Below are 16,346 nucleotides of genomic sequence, written 5' to 3' on the forward strand. Positions count from 1 at the left end.
GATTAGACAGCATTTAGGTATATTTATCACAAGGAAGGCTTGAATGATCTAGCCCAGCATTATCAGAAACCAGACCTCTAAATGTGGTAAGAGTACAAAAATCTGTTTAAGAGTTAATACACCAACTTAAGGATACAGTAACCTCTGGAGTGAAAAGGAGGAAAAAAAGATGGAGAGAGGCCTTTAGCTTTATTTGTGATGTTTTATATCTTTAAAACAAAAAGATCTGAAGCAAATTTGGAAAATATTGACATCTCTTAAATCTTGGTAGTAGGTGACAGCAGACATTGATAGGTTACTTATCCAATATCCTTTCTTTCTTTCTCTTTCTTTCTCTCTTTCTTTCTCTCTCTCTCTCTTTCTTTCTTTCTTCCTTCCTTTCTTTCTTTCTTTCTTTCTTTCTTTCTTTCTTTCTTTCTTTCTTTCTAATGGAACCCCAGTTCTGATGAGGTTGGTAATGTCACTTTCCCAAAGCCCCTTGTGGCCTGAAATGACCATATGACATAGTTCTGGCCAAAGAGAGGTATGCAGAAGTCCCAGGAAGGGACTTCCTGACACAGGAAAACAAAAACAACATTCGGTGTAGGGAGAAGCCACTCTTCTTTTTTCTGCCTGAAATAAAAAAGGTGATAGCGACAGTAGCCATCTTCACATCCTGAGAATGGAAGCCACCACAGATGGTGTTAAGGGTGGAGAAGAAGCAAGAGGGAAGGGTGGTCCTTGCAGGCATCTCTAAGATTCCATATCAGCTTTTTTTATTTTTTAAGATTTTATTTACTTATTTGAGTGTGAGAACACAAATGGGGTGACAATGCAGCAAGCAGAGGCAGAGGGAGAAGCAGACTCCCCACTGAGCAGGGAGCCCAATGCAGCGTTTGCTCCCAGAACCCTGAGGCCATGACCCAAGCAGAAGACAGATGCTTAATCCACTGAGCCTCCTGGGCAACCCTCCATATCAGCTTTGACCTGCCTCCAAACTTTTTGTCAGGGTAGGAAAATAAACATTTTTAAGCCACTATTTTTCATTTTTCTATTACAAGCTCCTGAACCTAGTCCTATGTAATACATTGTTGCATGGATTTTATTATTTCCTTTATATGGAAATATCTCATAATTTAAATTATTTTAAAATTTCAAAATGGTAACAGAAAGGAGGACAATAGAAACCGTTATACCACATGAGTGTAGCCTCTCTGCTCCATTTAGACTGGCTGAAAGGAATGAATGACTGAACAATGCTGGTCCTTCTATTTCTGAAAATTCTCTTAAGCAGAATCTTTTTCCATTTCCAAGTTTGCAAAAGAAATCAAAGTGGAGCAGCATTCAGTTCTGCTGTATCAAATAACTTCTATGGTTCTGAACACTAGAAGGTATGAAGATTGTCTTCTTGTCCACTTGATACTAAAATTCCAGCTTGTGGAGTAAGTAGGTCTGACCAGTGTCACTGATATCATTTACTGTATTGCTGCTCAATGGCCTGTGACTCCCAATCATATTGTGTCATAAGGGAAATCACATTAATATGGTTTGTGAGCGAAAAACAGAAAATAACCCTGTGGTCTCGTCAGGAAGAGACTGGGAAGGAAGTTTCCACAATGCAAGAGCTGACTGAGGAAACCAAATGAAGAAGAAGCAGGTATAGACATCTTCAAAGATGTCAGTGGCAGGGACTGCTCAGGGGCCTTGGCATATCATCGATTGACTACATGACTCCAATCATTTATCTCTTCTTTGTGATGTGCCAATCCAAATTCAAAGGTGTGTGTGTGTGAGAGAGAGAGAGAGAGAAAGAGAGAGAGAGGAGACAGGGAGACACAGAGAGAGAGGGAAAGAGGCCTAATAACTAAGCATGAGCCTTAGGCTTTCTTATCTGCTACCAGAATTTGGACTTGAAGAATCTGACACACAACCCTTTAGATTCTGAAAGGATGAGCGTGCCACTGAGGTATCATCTCCCTGCACAGATTTAAGACAGCTGCTGCTCTGAAAGGAATGTGGACCTCTGTAAGAAATGGGTGTGGGGGCCAGGTGGCTAAAGCAATGATGACTCCCTGCTGCCCAGGTACAAATGCAGAAGGAAGGAACAGTATTCTAGTGACTCTTCTAACCATTATTTTCTTACAGTATTGAATTATCCAAATGCTGCTAGTGGACAATCTCACTTTTGCAGATGTTGTTTGCAAGTACATTTCTAAATGTTCCTGTCAAGTGAATACATACGTATTATTATCAACTGAAAAAGATGAATATTACTCAAAGCATGCACTTGCTAGACAATAAAATGAGAAAGGAGCAACTTTTAAACTTATTTTATTAAAGTAATTTTTAAAATTATTTATTTATTTATGAGAGACAGAGAGAGAAAGAGGCAGAGACACAGGCAGAGGGAGAAGCAGGCTCCATGCAGGGAGCCCGACACGGGACTCCAGGATCACGCCCTGGGCTAAACCGCTAAACCGCTTAGCCACCCGGGCTGCCCTAAACTTATTTTTAAGAAGACTTTTAAACCACTGCCATGTAGGGCACCTGGGTGGTTCAGTGGGTGAAGTGCCTGTCTTGGGCACAGGTCATGATCACAGGGTTCTGGGATGGAGTCTGGTATTGGGGTCCCTGCTCAGTGGAGAGCCTGCTTCTCCCACTCCCCCTGCTTATGCTCTCTCTCTCTCTCTCTCCCTCCCTCATATTCTTTCTCATAAATAAATAAATAAATAAATAAATAAATAAATAAAATCTTAAAAAAGTAAACCCACCAAACTATTGCCATGTAAGTAGCCCATCGCCTCAGTGAACAGTGATTAATATCCCCAAAACTTAAATTTATCATTCCAATATAGAGTGTTACCTTATGACATCATTTACTCAAATAAGTAAAATAGTTCAAATAAATATGTAGACAATGACCCCCTCCACATAACAGGTTAGACTTACTTTTGAAAAAAAGCTTTGAAACCTTTTGGAAATGACTTTCTGAAAGTGTTAAATATGTTTTTTCATCATTTTGAAGTTTATTAACTAAATGGCAATTTTGTTTTCCTTAGAGCTTATCTTGACATTTCTATTTTGTTTTCATCTGCTTTTTTTGCTATGCAGTTAAAACCACTGAAGAATAAAGCAGAGCATATTTAAATTTTAAGTTTGAAAAACCTGTTCTGGTTTGTGGTTCAGAATAATGCATGAACACACAGATACATTTATTTCCTCTTCCTCCAGAGACTACGTGAAGATGAAACTAAAGGAATAAAAACGGACAAAGTCAACAATGTAGAGTATCAGAAAGGGCCATGGGTGGAGGTGAGACTCGAACACATATATGCAGGACGCAAGTGGATAGACAGCCACTCTGGGAGCAGCATAGCTTGAATATTCTGAAGGGTCCTGCTGCTAAAAACCAAGTTCCGCATAAATTACAACAAACATGATTTCAAATGCATTGCTCAGATCACAAGAAACTGAAGGAAGTCTTTAAAAGCCAAAAAAAAAAAAAAAAAAAAAAAAAAAGAGGGAAAGGAGAGAAAAGGAGACAGAGAGAAGCAAACAAAGAAAAATGATAATGTGAGTCAGACCCAAGGGAGGAAGGGAGCAACCAGTATAACATAACTTCATCCTTCGTGCCCTATCTGTGCCTATAAAGCCACCAGGCAAGCTATGAGATTTTGCGTAATAAAAGGAACAGGACACACAGGAAAGCTATAGGTATGAGGAAAACACTCTAAAGCTGTACATAAAAATTTACTGCAATATAACAATAAAAGTAAATACGTACATCAATGCTACTGCCACTTTTGTTTTCTAACAAATAAATATGATCATAATCTTAGACAAAACATAGCAGTTTGCCTTCTGTGGTGAAAGGTAGCTTCCTACTCATGGACAAGAAGTGGAAGGAAGAACAACATTCTGAGGCTGAAATGTTGCGACAGCCGAGATGGAGGGTTCCAGCTCATTGTCTGTTTTTCTTTCTTTTGCTCTGGCTTAAAATAGAAACCCTACCTTTGCTGTTCCCCAGTTTTCTTCTTTCACAAAGAAGCTGCACACGCAGCTCGATGCGGCCAGACACAGTGCCATCCTGCTGCTCTGAGCACTGTACTGTCAGCTCCAATCCTCACAAATGCTTCCCAGTCCCAATTAGCACAGATGATAACTGGGATGTGTCCATCTCTCCTCTCCTTTATTTTTGTCACAGTGCTGTCTCTGATAGAATGCAACGTGGACTGCTTATTTCTTGGATATCACATGTTCACTCGTTTCTTTTAAAATTATAATTCCAAGCTTCCCCTCAATACTTTAAGGCTTTTTTGTTGTTGCTGTTCACTACTTGGGTCCTATAACCAGAATGTTTACTTGCATTTGGAATGGCTGTCTTAAATATTTATATTAAAAAGGATACACAAGCTTTGGAGAACAGTGCAATACATACTTGCAGGTTATATAAATAAATCAAGGAAACAGAGAGAAACTGAGGAGTGTGTACATGCAGGGTATGCATGTGTGTGTGCTGAGTAGCCTTCCATGAGACACTACGTTCAGCAAGGTCATTTTTGTTTTTTTGTTTTTTAAAAAAATCTGACATTTGAAACACAAACATAGTCAAAATGTGAAAAATTGTGGAAAAGCTGACACAATTTCTAGCTTTGGTGATTTTATTCCTTGCTAGTTTATCTTGAATATATACGTGTACCCATTTCAAACAAAACAAAAGAGACTGTAACGATGATGCAAAAAGCAAGATTGCCCCAGAGGCAAATGTTGATAACAGCTCTGCAATCTGGAGACTAACTCTTTGGTCCATGGCAAAGTATGTGAGTTTAATCTGATATTCATCCATTAACATAGGACTCTTAAAGGTGGCTGAAGTATTCTTGGTGGCACTGCTAAGTCTTGAATGCTACCAAGACCAGAAACAAACGCCCAGACTCTCTGGATGAAACTAACTGAATTTAGGTGCTCAGGATTCCCACAAGATAATCTCCTTCATGAACACAAAAGCATAAGTTTTAAACAAAATGTTAACAAACCAAATCCGACGTATATGAAAGGATTATACATAACAATACAGTAGGGATTATTCTAACAATCCAAGGGTAGTTTAATTTGTGAATCAGTACATGTAATTCACCACATTAAAACCAAAAAGGTGGAGGATAGAATATACAGTCATCTCAGTAGGTACAGGAAAGGCTTTTGATAACTTACTCTTGGCAAAGTAGAAATAGAGGTAAACTTCCTTAATCTGACAAAGAGTGTCTATACAAAAATCTATAACAAACATATTACTTTATAGTGAAATATTGAAAGCATTCCCCTAGAGATGAGAAATGAAACAAGGATGCTTTCTGTCTTCACTTTCATTCCTCATTGTACTGGTTTTAGCCAATGCAATAAGGCAGGAAAAGAAATCACAAGGATAGAGAACAGAAATAATACTGCTTTATTCACAGATGATATGATTATGTAGATAAAAACCTAAAGACATCAAAAGATAACTTCAGAATTATTAAGTAGTAAGGTCATTGGATACATGGTCAATATATATGAAACATTGCTCTTTTTATGTCTCAGAATAAACAAATAGGGTATGAAAAACTGTAAATAACTCCATTATAGTGGCATCAAAAATTTTAAACCATCAGGGAAATAAAATTTAAAAACACAGTATTACATCACTACCCACCCACAAGAATGGCTGTAATAAAAAAAAATCCGAAGATACAAAGTGATATCAAAGACGTGGACAAGAGTAACTCTTCTACTCTGCTTGGGGGAGCACAAATTAGTACAAGTACTGTGGACAACTGTTTGGCACTATAAGGTACAGCTGAACATAGATGTATACTATAACCTAGTGCTTCAGCTTCTAGGTATGTATCCAACAGAAATGTATGCATAAGTTCATTTAAATACATTCTTGACTAGGCTTATTGCGTTACTATTCTGTATATCCAAATATTAGGCCAAAAGTGTCCATCAACACCAGACTGGATAAAAAAAAGTGTGGTATTTTCATGCAATAAAATACCATTATAGAAACAAGAAGGAATGAAATTTTAGTACATCAACAATAGAGATAAATCTCACAAACATAATTTGAACAAAAAAAGCTAGATACAATAGAAGACAGACTCATAGTTTATATAAAATTCAAAGGCAAGCTGAATTTCTCTCTAATTTTAGAAGTCAGGATCACAGTTACTTTGGTAGAAAGTAGGAAGTGGGAGAGAGTACAAGGGTACTTTTGGGATATGGTAAGGTTTTATTTCTAGATCTAGGTGTTAGTTACAGAGGTATGTTCACCTATCAAACTTTATACTTACAACTTCTGCACTTTTTTTGAGTATAATTATACTTCAATTAAAAAATATCTAGAAAGGAAAGAAAAGGTAGGGCCTAAAGAAACTGGGAGGTGAACAGGGCTGATATAGGTGGACAGAAGGGAGGGAGCAATAATGATTTCATTTTAAAAAGTGGAGAGTCAATAGATATTATTACTCATGGAACAGGTAATGTGAGCTCAACTCTTTTGAGGTTGCCAAGGTGATGAACAGACAAACCAAGTTTAGTGATAAAATTATAAAACAGTGGTGTGTGGCAGAAGGGGATGAAATAATGAACTAAATCCTCATTTGTCATAACAGGAAATTGATGGACAATGCCAAAACTTCATAAAGAAACGTAAGCATTTTAAAACAGCAACTGTTTGTTATTTCTCATAATTCTGTAGATTTGCTGAGCAGTTCCTCCATTGATTTTGCTTGGGCTCCCCCATGGGCCACATTGTCCTGGAGAAATGGCTGGGCTGGACAAGACAAGGCAGCTCTACTTGCACATCTGGCTATTAATGCCAGCTGTAGCCTGGGGAACTTCAGGTCTCATCTACATGACCTCTCACTCTTCTGTAGGCTAGATCAAGCTCCTTAAAGGATAAGCTCAGGATGGCATTCCAAAAGGTCAAAAGCTGAACCTGAAAGGCCCATTGAGACCTAGCCTTAGACTTCGCAAAATGTCACTCTGCCTTATGCTCCTGGACAAAGTAAGTCCCAGTGCCAACCCAGACTCAAGGAGTGGGACTCTGCCTTTTATGGAAAGGTCTGCAAAGTCAAGTTGCAAAGTGGTGAAACTAACAGGTTGGAAGGAACTTGTGGCCACTCTGGTACTATCGGTCCTCGGCCTGCAATTATTTATATGTCTCTCACATGCAGAAAGAACAAAAACAAAACAGTAAAATTAAGTATCCCTGGGAAGGAGAACAGTGGGTAAGGAAGAGTGGGGACAGGGGTTTTTTTGTTCTAAGGCTTTCCATACTATTCTTTTTAAATGCACACATGTTCTAGAAAAATAAATGTTTCTAATGTTATATAAGGTTCAATGCATACAAATCCCTTGCTTTGAACAGAAAAACTGGAAAGATAGTTTCCCCATCCTCATCTAATAAATGATGCACAGTGTTTACTGAGTGTGGATTCTAAGAACTGTAAGATTCTTACACTACTCAGAATCGACATTGTTCAGTTTTATTTGACCTCCTAAGGATTCAATTAAAAAAATGTGATTGTGTTACAAAAAATGTTTCTGAAACTATAAATGTTTTATAACTAACTATATATTACCCATTGCAACTGTTTCCACGTCGTGCCCAGCACAATATTAAGCTGTGTAGAGGCCACAGAAGGACCAGAAAATAAGGTTCCCGCCAGCAGGGAATTAACAGTCTAGGTGAGGAGACAGTATGACACCCACAAACCAATTATAGTACATTACACTAGACCGTAAGGGCCCATGCAGACAGGGACAATTACTCTTTGTTCATTGCTGCCTCATCAGGACCCCACATATAATAAGACCTTGATAAATACGTGTTAATGGAAGGATGGATCAATTACCTGGCAGCCCATAATTTAGAGCCTGGTCACAGTAACTGATTGTGAGTGCTGGAAGTGTCTGAGAAGCAGAGATCAGAGGAGCTATTTGTACTCAGTCCAGGCACCAAGGCTGGGCTTTATGTCCAAACAGGATATGAGAAGGTCATAGTGCCACAAGAAGGGAAGATGCATATTGCAGCCTGCCAGGGGGAAGCAGGGGATGAAAATGAAAGACTCAGAGATGGGAAGGAGGGCAAATCAGCCTGGATGGAGGCAGGGAGGTGGGAGGAGGGCTGTAGGGTCTCCCAGAGCACCCACCTCTGCCCTTGTGGCAGCTGGGCAGAGAAAGCAGAGCTAGGGAGGAGTGGACAGGATAGGCTAGAAGCCCTGGGGGCACCTGGGAGGGAGAGAGGGAATGGATCCCACCACCGCCAGGGCACAGGAGAGCCCCTCCCCATAGAAGAATCCTACTTTTTCTTCCATACTGAAATCAGCAGAGAAAACAAAGGTGGATTGGACATTCTCCTGCTCACCAGGACATCAGTGACTCTTACAGGGGAAGAGACACCGGTAACTTAAATAACCAAGGGCCTTGGAGCATCCCTGAATGACAGAAAGTCAGAGCTCTGAGTTCAGGCACACCTGGGTTCCTATCCTGATTCCAGCACCCAGTTCCCAAGCTCCTTAGGCAAGCTCACCTTTGTTTGCCTCACTTTTGTCACCTGAGATCAGTCCCTGCCTCACAGGGACTGTGAGAATGAAATATAAGGCCCCCCACGTAAAGATCTCAGAGGACTCCGTGAGCCTTCGTATTGTTAGAGCCACAGCTGTGAGAGCAGGGAGGCTGGGCGGAGGTGCTGGGGACCCAAAACTGAGCACAACTGCGATACACAGAAACAGCTTGAGGACAGAGCCATGAAGCTTTCCCTTTGACTGGCCGGGGTGTGGGGGTACAAGGAAGCTGCGTCTGGAAGGGCAGATAGGATATCCTGGAGATACTGGGGACAGGCAGTGTGTCCAGAGCAAGAAATCAGACCTTGTTCCAGAGTCAGCTGGGAGCCACAAATGGTTTGAGCAGGGAAGTGACCGGGTGAGAGGTGCAGGGAGCCCATGGTGTCCAGGCCCAGGTCCTGGAGAGGGTGGGAGTGTGGGTGCCTTTCAAATAGATCAATTCTGACACATCCTGGGAAAGACTTAGGGTTGAGTTGTAATTCTAATTCTTAGGACTTTATCCCTTTCACAACTAGCTTCAAAGGGGAGAAGCCTGGGTGACAAGAGAGGAGATAAGAGACCACGTTAATGATTGGAGAGGCAATATGGTTCAGGAATACATCGATCGGCCTGGTCTAATCATTTACAGGGAAAGCGTCTGCAAGAGAGGCATGTGAGGACTATGTTTCCCTGTGCGGGTGTGGTGTAAATGTTTGAATCCCCACAATGCTACCCCCCAGCTGTGGCTCCCTGGGCAGGTGATTTATGTTGGTGCCTTGAGACCTCTGCAGTAAATTGAGATGAGGGTGCATCCTTGGGGGGTAGACTTCCTACTGGGAGGCTCAGTCTCTTCCTCCAGCACAAAGAGAAACCTGCTGAAACTCTGACCTCAACTGACTGCTGACTGTACATTGAGAAAGCTCACGAGCTTCCCTCTCAAGTTGACCCAAAATCCACAGATGCTGTTTGCTCCTAATATGAAGATATGTCCCAATCTGTGAGGACATCTGAACTTGCGACCGACGTAAAGTCAGGTGCTAGGGTACGTGTTCCAGAGACTTGCAGGTGCTCTCAGCCCAAATTGCCTTTTTCTGAAGAAATTGTGTGATGCGTTGGTGCTGATGAGGCATTTCCAAAATAAAACCTGACTCAGTTCATCTTCCTGATGCGAAAGGTCAGGAAGACCAAAGGCTGTACAAGAAGGTAGTAATCCAAATATGAAGCCAAGTAAAATGTGACATAATTTTAAGCAACTGACAGATTGAAAGAAAAGAAAAACCATTTGACCTTGACATTATTGTGCCTCTTTCCCTTTCCAATAGTCCACAGCTCTTGACACTAGACCCACTGGGAGGACTGTGTGATCCCAGAACATTCCCTCCCTGTGGTGGGCAATAATTAACTGATCATAGTAACCCATATGCATTTTTTATGGGTTCTAACTTTTTCAATCAAAAAAAAAAAAAAGCAGGGAAGCCTTTATTACAGTTGCAGAACTGAATGGAGAGCATATGAATGTTGACAACATAAAAGCAAAGGTGTAACTGACAAAGGGCTCTAGATTAATTCAGTGGGTTGGCTTGTGTCCTCCATAAAAATGAAATTACTGAGGAGGAATCCAAAGCAATCACATCGACATGAAATGCCCAAATCCTACATTTGGTAAATTTGGCAGATTTGTTATTCATCAAACTGCATTTTAGAGAATTGCCCTGCTTCTTACAGAAGATAAGAGATGAAAGAGAGTGACCTTGTCTTTCATACAGGAAAATAAATTACTGATTGAAGGTGAAGAGAACAAAAACTAGAGGTTCAAGCATAGTATTTAAAGTTAAAAATGTCAGCAATGAGAGATTGTTAGGAAATAACAGAACTATCAAGCCTTAGGAAAAAGAAGAGGTGGGAAGGGGGTGGGGCAGTACAGAGTCATGTGACCTAAATCTGCATCATACTTTTTTTTTTTTTAAGATTTTACTTCTTTATTTGAAAGAGAGAGAGAGAGCATAAGTGGGTGGGGGGACAGGCAGAGGGCTGAGCAGAGAGCCCAATGCCGGGCTCAATCCCAGGACCCTGAGATCATGACCTGAGCTGAAGGCAGATGTTTAACTGACTGAGCCACCCAGGTACCCCATGAATCATACTTTCTTAACAAGGAGTCAATAGAATGTCCCAAAGCTAAGGAAATTAGGAGAGTATTGCTTTGCATTGCAAGCTCTCTTTTGTTATATTCTTTTTTATCAGGTGCATCAATGTGTCAATAATATGCTTGGGGCTGTGTGTGTGTGTGTGTGTGTGTGTATGTTCCTTACAGGCAAGGACCACACCTAGCAGTCTTTGTTTTCCTAGGTCTACCCTTGTAGCTGGCACAATAGCAATAAAATGACAACAATTATAGGAAAACTGTCTGTTTTCCTGGGCCAAGAGCTTCACACACACACACACACAAAAAAAAAAAGTAGCTATTCCTTACGCAGCCCAGCAAGGCAAACATTCTGTCCTTCCAATGAGGAAGTAGACATGAAGGAGTTGAAAAAGAGGAGAAAGTATTGTCCAAGGACACACAACTGGTTAATGGCAGGATCTGAACCCAGGTCCTGAAATCCAGCAGGATTGAAATCTAAGTTTGACTGTCTCTAAGACCTGGAGGTTTTTGCTAACCCAGCATTTGAATGAATGATTATGAGTAAGTGAATGCATACAAAATTTTAAATGTCAGTTATGTTTGAAAGTATCATTCTATACTTCAGAAAGTATCATTCTATCAAGTATCACTATCCAGATCTAAAAAGCTTTAGACTCATAAACTTACTGTGCCCGAAATAACTGGAAGAGGCTATTGTAAAGTCATAAATAAGACCTAGTAGAAGCCAGAGGGAAAATTTAGATTCTTTAAAGTAAGTGGAGAGATTTTGTCCAGTAATGGAACAAATTGAAATAATCCAGGCTGAAAGAACACTGGGTAGTAAATATATATTGAATCAACCTCAACACTTTCAGCTTTCGGGACTAAAATATCATTTTCATGCAGATTTAAATGGCTTAGGCATTAGGGCTTAATAGCCTAAGTGGCTGTGTCTTTGAGCCCAAAGAAGGTCATACGGATACAATGCAAGAGCGTGCTCTGCCTTAGGAGGACAGAGCACTCCCCATGCCTGTGTGATCACTTGCTGTCAGTGAAAAAGCTGGAGAGCACCCCTTCCCTCACATATGTATGTACAAATTATACTCTGATATAATGGATTAAGGTACACATTATAGCACACACACAAAATAAGAAATGTAAAAGGATGAACCAAATACTGCGTATAAGCAGTTCTACTGTTCCTTCTTACTCTCCAAGGCACAGTCTCGTACAACACCAGCTACACTCCCCTTGAAAGAATACTGGTCTTGGGGTGCCGTGGTGGTTCAGTCAGTTGAGCATTGGACTCTTGATCTCAGCTCAGGTCTTGATTTCATGGTCATAAGTTCAAGCTCTATGTTAGGCTCCCCACCAGGTGTGGAGCCTACTTAAAAAAAAAAAAAAAAAAAGGAATACTGGTTTATAGAGTGGATTATCACAACCGAGCAAGCAGTCGTGGAGAATAAATGATGTATAGAAGAAAACAAAAGTATTATAATTAGAGTTAACATTTATTATGGACTACTTTGTGCCAGGCCCTGTTTTAGGCAGTTCCTATTAATTCTCTTAATCCCTACAACAACCCTATGGGCAATTGTGTTGTTAATTTCCATTTCACAAGGAACAAGATTGAGGCACTGAAAGATTAAATAATTTACCTGTGGTCACACAGCTAATAAGCGTTGGGGCCACGTGGCCTTTTTAAATAAACATTTTAGGGCACCTAGTTGTTCAGTTGGTTGGGCATCTGCCTTTGGCTTGGGCCCTGATCCCAGGCTCCTGGGAGCGAGTCCCATATCTCTGTGGGGAACCCGCTTCTTCCTCTCCCTGCTGCTCCTCCTGCTTGTGGTCCCCACCCCGTCAAATAAATAAAAATCTTTTAAAAAATAAACATTTTATTTTGGAAAAATGTTTGATTTACAGAAAAGTTGCAGAGAACTCCCCTACACCTGTCACACAGACTTGCCATTGCTAACGTCTGCTCTCATCATGGTCCATTTGCACAACTAAGACACTAACATTGGTACATTACTATTAACTAAAACCCAGGCTTATTTGGAGTTCACCAGTGTTGTCATGAATGTCCTCTTTCTGTTCCAGGATCAAATCTGGAGTATCCCACTGCATCTAGCTGTCTTGTCTCCCCTATCCCCTCTGGTCTTTGACAGTTTCTCAGTCTTTCCTTGTGTTTTTATGTCTTTAACATCTATGAGAATTACCAGGCAGGCATTTTGTAGAACATTCCTCAATTTGGGTTTGGTTGGTGTGTGTCTCGTGATTGGCTTGGAATTAGGAGTTTTTGGAGAGAAGGCCACAGAAACCGGATGTCCTTCTCATCCTGTTATGTCAGGGGGCACAGCATATCAAGCTGACGTTACCATTGATGCTGTCCTTCATCACTTGATTAAGGGGATGTTTGCCAGGTTTCTCTACTGTATAAAGTTACCATTTTTCCCATTCTATACTCTGTTAGTTGGAAGCAAATCAATAAGCCTGACTCACCCTGGGGAGGGGGAGGAGAGTAAGCTCCACATTCTAGAGTGAGGTGTAGCTACATCTACATATACTATTTGGAATTCTTCTGTAAGGAAAATTTTTGTCTCTTCTCCTTCACTTATTTATTTATTAATTCAATCATTTATTTACATCAATATGAACTCATATGTATCTATTTTACAGTTGGGGTTATACTGCAATACTCTGCTAATTATTTTATCGTTTAAATTGTACCAGTGTTGGCCACTCTTCCAGGTTGTTTCCTGTATCTCTTTGACATACCCTCCATCCACGTGGTTGGGTTTATTATTTGGTTTGCTTTAGCTAGCTCTTATTCTCTGGCACTACAAGATACTTCAAACTCATCTTGTATATTTCTTGCCCTAATCCTAGAATTAGTCATTTCTCTAAGACCAAGACATTTCTCTTGGTTTCTTTCATTGAAAAATGATATTAGAAACCAAGATCTGGGTGCTAGGTGTGCTCACGGCTACCAGCGTGTCATTGCTTCTAGGTCCTCTCAGTGACCAGAGCAAGGACATGCATGTATGTGTACTAACTCATGTAGACATACATCTCAACAATCATTTCTGTGTCTATCTACCAACCTTCCTATCTTTCTATCCAAACATGAGTTCATATTCATGGCTTTCAACTCGAATCCAGTACCATAGAGTTTGTTTTAGCTTTTCTTTCTTTCTTATCTGTAACTTCCCTCTCTGACAGTGAGAAACCAGGCTCCCAGCATCTACCATCCATTACTTATTTGTTCAACCCTGGTCTACAGATGAAGCAGTTTGAGAATTGTTAGCCTATACCCCTGTGAGAAGCAACTTTACCAAGTAGAATACAGTGGTTTTGTGCACTTCCTTTGCCTTTAGCCTGACAACTTTTTCCAGAGTTGTTTAAGTCAGCTCCTTTGGTCCCCATCCATCGCAATGCTATGATATCATCATTTTGCATCAGTCAGGGTTCTGCCAAAGAAATAGAGTCACAGTAGGATAGGAAGGTGGACACACATACGGTGTTCCTTTGCTTGTAGGTGACTATCTAATCCCTGAGTGTACACATCCCTCTATGTGTGTCTGTGTCTAAATCTCCTCCTTTATAAAGACGCAATCATATTAGATCAGGGTCCACTCTAGTGACCTCATCTTAACTTGATCATCTGCAAAGATCTTATTTCCAAGAAAGGCCATGTTAATAGGTACTGGGGTGAAGACTCCAACATCTTTTGGGGGCACAATTCAACCCATAACTCTAGGCACACCTGAAGTGCAGAGGGCAGACCATCAGAAAGGGCAAGCTGGAAACTCAGGCAAGGCCTGAGCTACTTGCTATCTACATGCAGAATTTCTTCTGCTTCAGGAAACCTTAGCTCTGCTATAAGATCCTTCTGCTGATTGAATCAGGCTCATCCAGATGATCTAGGATTATCTCCCTCATTTAAAGTAAACTGATTATGGAGCACCTGATGGGTCAGTGTGTTAAGCGTCTAACTGGTGATTTCAGTTTAGGTCACGATCTCAAAGGTTGTAAGATGGAGCCCCTCTCCAACTGGGCGTGGAGCCTGCTAAAGATTCTCTGTCTCCCTCTCCTTCTGCCCCTCCCTCAACCCCTAAAAATAAATAAATAAATTAATTAATTAATTAGTTAAAGTAAAGTGATTCTGGATTTTTATCCCATCTACAGGATACCTTCACAACTACGTCCAGTTTAGTGTTCGATGGAATAAGGAGGGACGGTAGCCTAACCAAACCTACCATTGCACACTGTGATGCATTTAGATTCATTTGTCATAGTTGACATTCCACAGGATGCCCTTTGAGGTCAGAGAATGTCCAAACCAAACCCAGAAACTGCTGTAACTATGAATCCGGGTGGAGTTACATTTTATACCTCTCACTACCTTATACATGTTTGAACAGAAAGGGACTATGTTTTTTTAAAGAAAGGGTTACAAGATCATTTCCTTAAAATAGCAGCAAAGACAGGAGGACAGAGTCTTGGAGCAGCGGGAGGAGTCTCCCAATGCATGGCTGCCCACTGCAGCCCTCACCTGCTCACCTGCAGCCTGATGTGCCAATCGGACAGAGGCTACATCAAGAAACAGGTAAAATTTTCAGGATAGAGCGAGCAATTGCACAATGCTGGGAACCTGTCCAGTCTACTCCAAGTTGCCCACACAACCTACCCCCGCACAGAGGAGACCTGATGCTTTACCCTCCATAGGGTCCACAATTACCATTCAAAGACCTCAGAGAACAATAGTGACCCAAATCAACCTCAGACACTCTTGAGCATCTTTAGGAAATCCTCTCCCACTTTCTAGCCAGAATCTTAGACCCATCTGAGAAGGACAGAATTAAACTTTCCCCTCCTCTGCTGAAGGAGCTAGCCTGGAGTCAAGGGTGTTACAATGTGAGGCTAATTACTGTAGCCTCTTAATATTCTCTTCTCTGAGGCCCTCCCGGGAAGGATAAAATAAAACCCTGCATAATAATAGGTGAAATGAACGGTGGGCTGAGAACCTTCAGTGGCTGCGTGACCTTGGACAAAGTAGTTGACCCAGACTGGCAATCTCATTAACACAAAGAGAAAGAGAGTTGAGAGAAAAGGCTCCTTTCTTCTCCTGGCTGGGGTGAGGAGGATCAGGCTGGAGCTGCGGGATGTCAGAGAGAACTTGCCTGGAATACAGACCCAGGGAGGCAGCACTACCTTATGGGAGACACAGTGCCCGGTTCTCCAGCCTGGGGCCCTCTGTTATATCACCCCACAATTTTTGTTCAGCTCACAGCCTCACTTTTATTTGTCTGACAGCTTTTGTTTTGTTTTTTCCATCATGAACTCTACCTATACAGGGAAGGGTAGAAAAAGCTTCTGTAGGGTTTGGAAACTAGTAGTAACACCACCACCAGCATATTCGCCCTCCAGGAAGAGAAACAAGCTTACCAAGCCTTAAAATATGATACGCACCCCCCCCCCCCCCGCCCCAAACACCTCTTCCAGGTCACTTTTTCCTCCTTTCCTCCCACCCTCTTTCCCCCTGGAGCTAACCTTACTAGCCTGATTTTTGTGCTGAGGGCCTCTCTTGCCTATTCTTATCTCCCATGAATGTGACCTCTAAAAATAGATTTTGTTTTTGACATTTATATCAATTA

The sequence above is a fragment of the Canis lupus genome, chromosome 32 (genome assembly GCF_048164855.1).
Source record: "Canis lupus baileyi chromosome 32, mCanLup2.hap1, whole genome shotgun sequence".
NCBI lineage: Eukaryota > Metazoa > Chordata > Mammalia > Carnivora > Canidae > Canis > Canis lupus.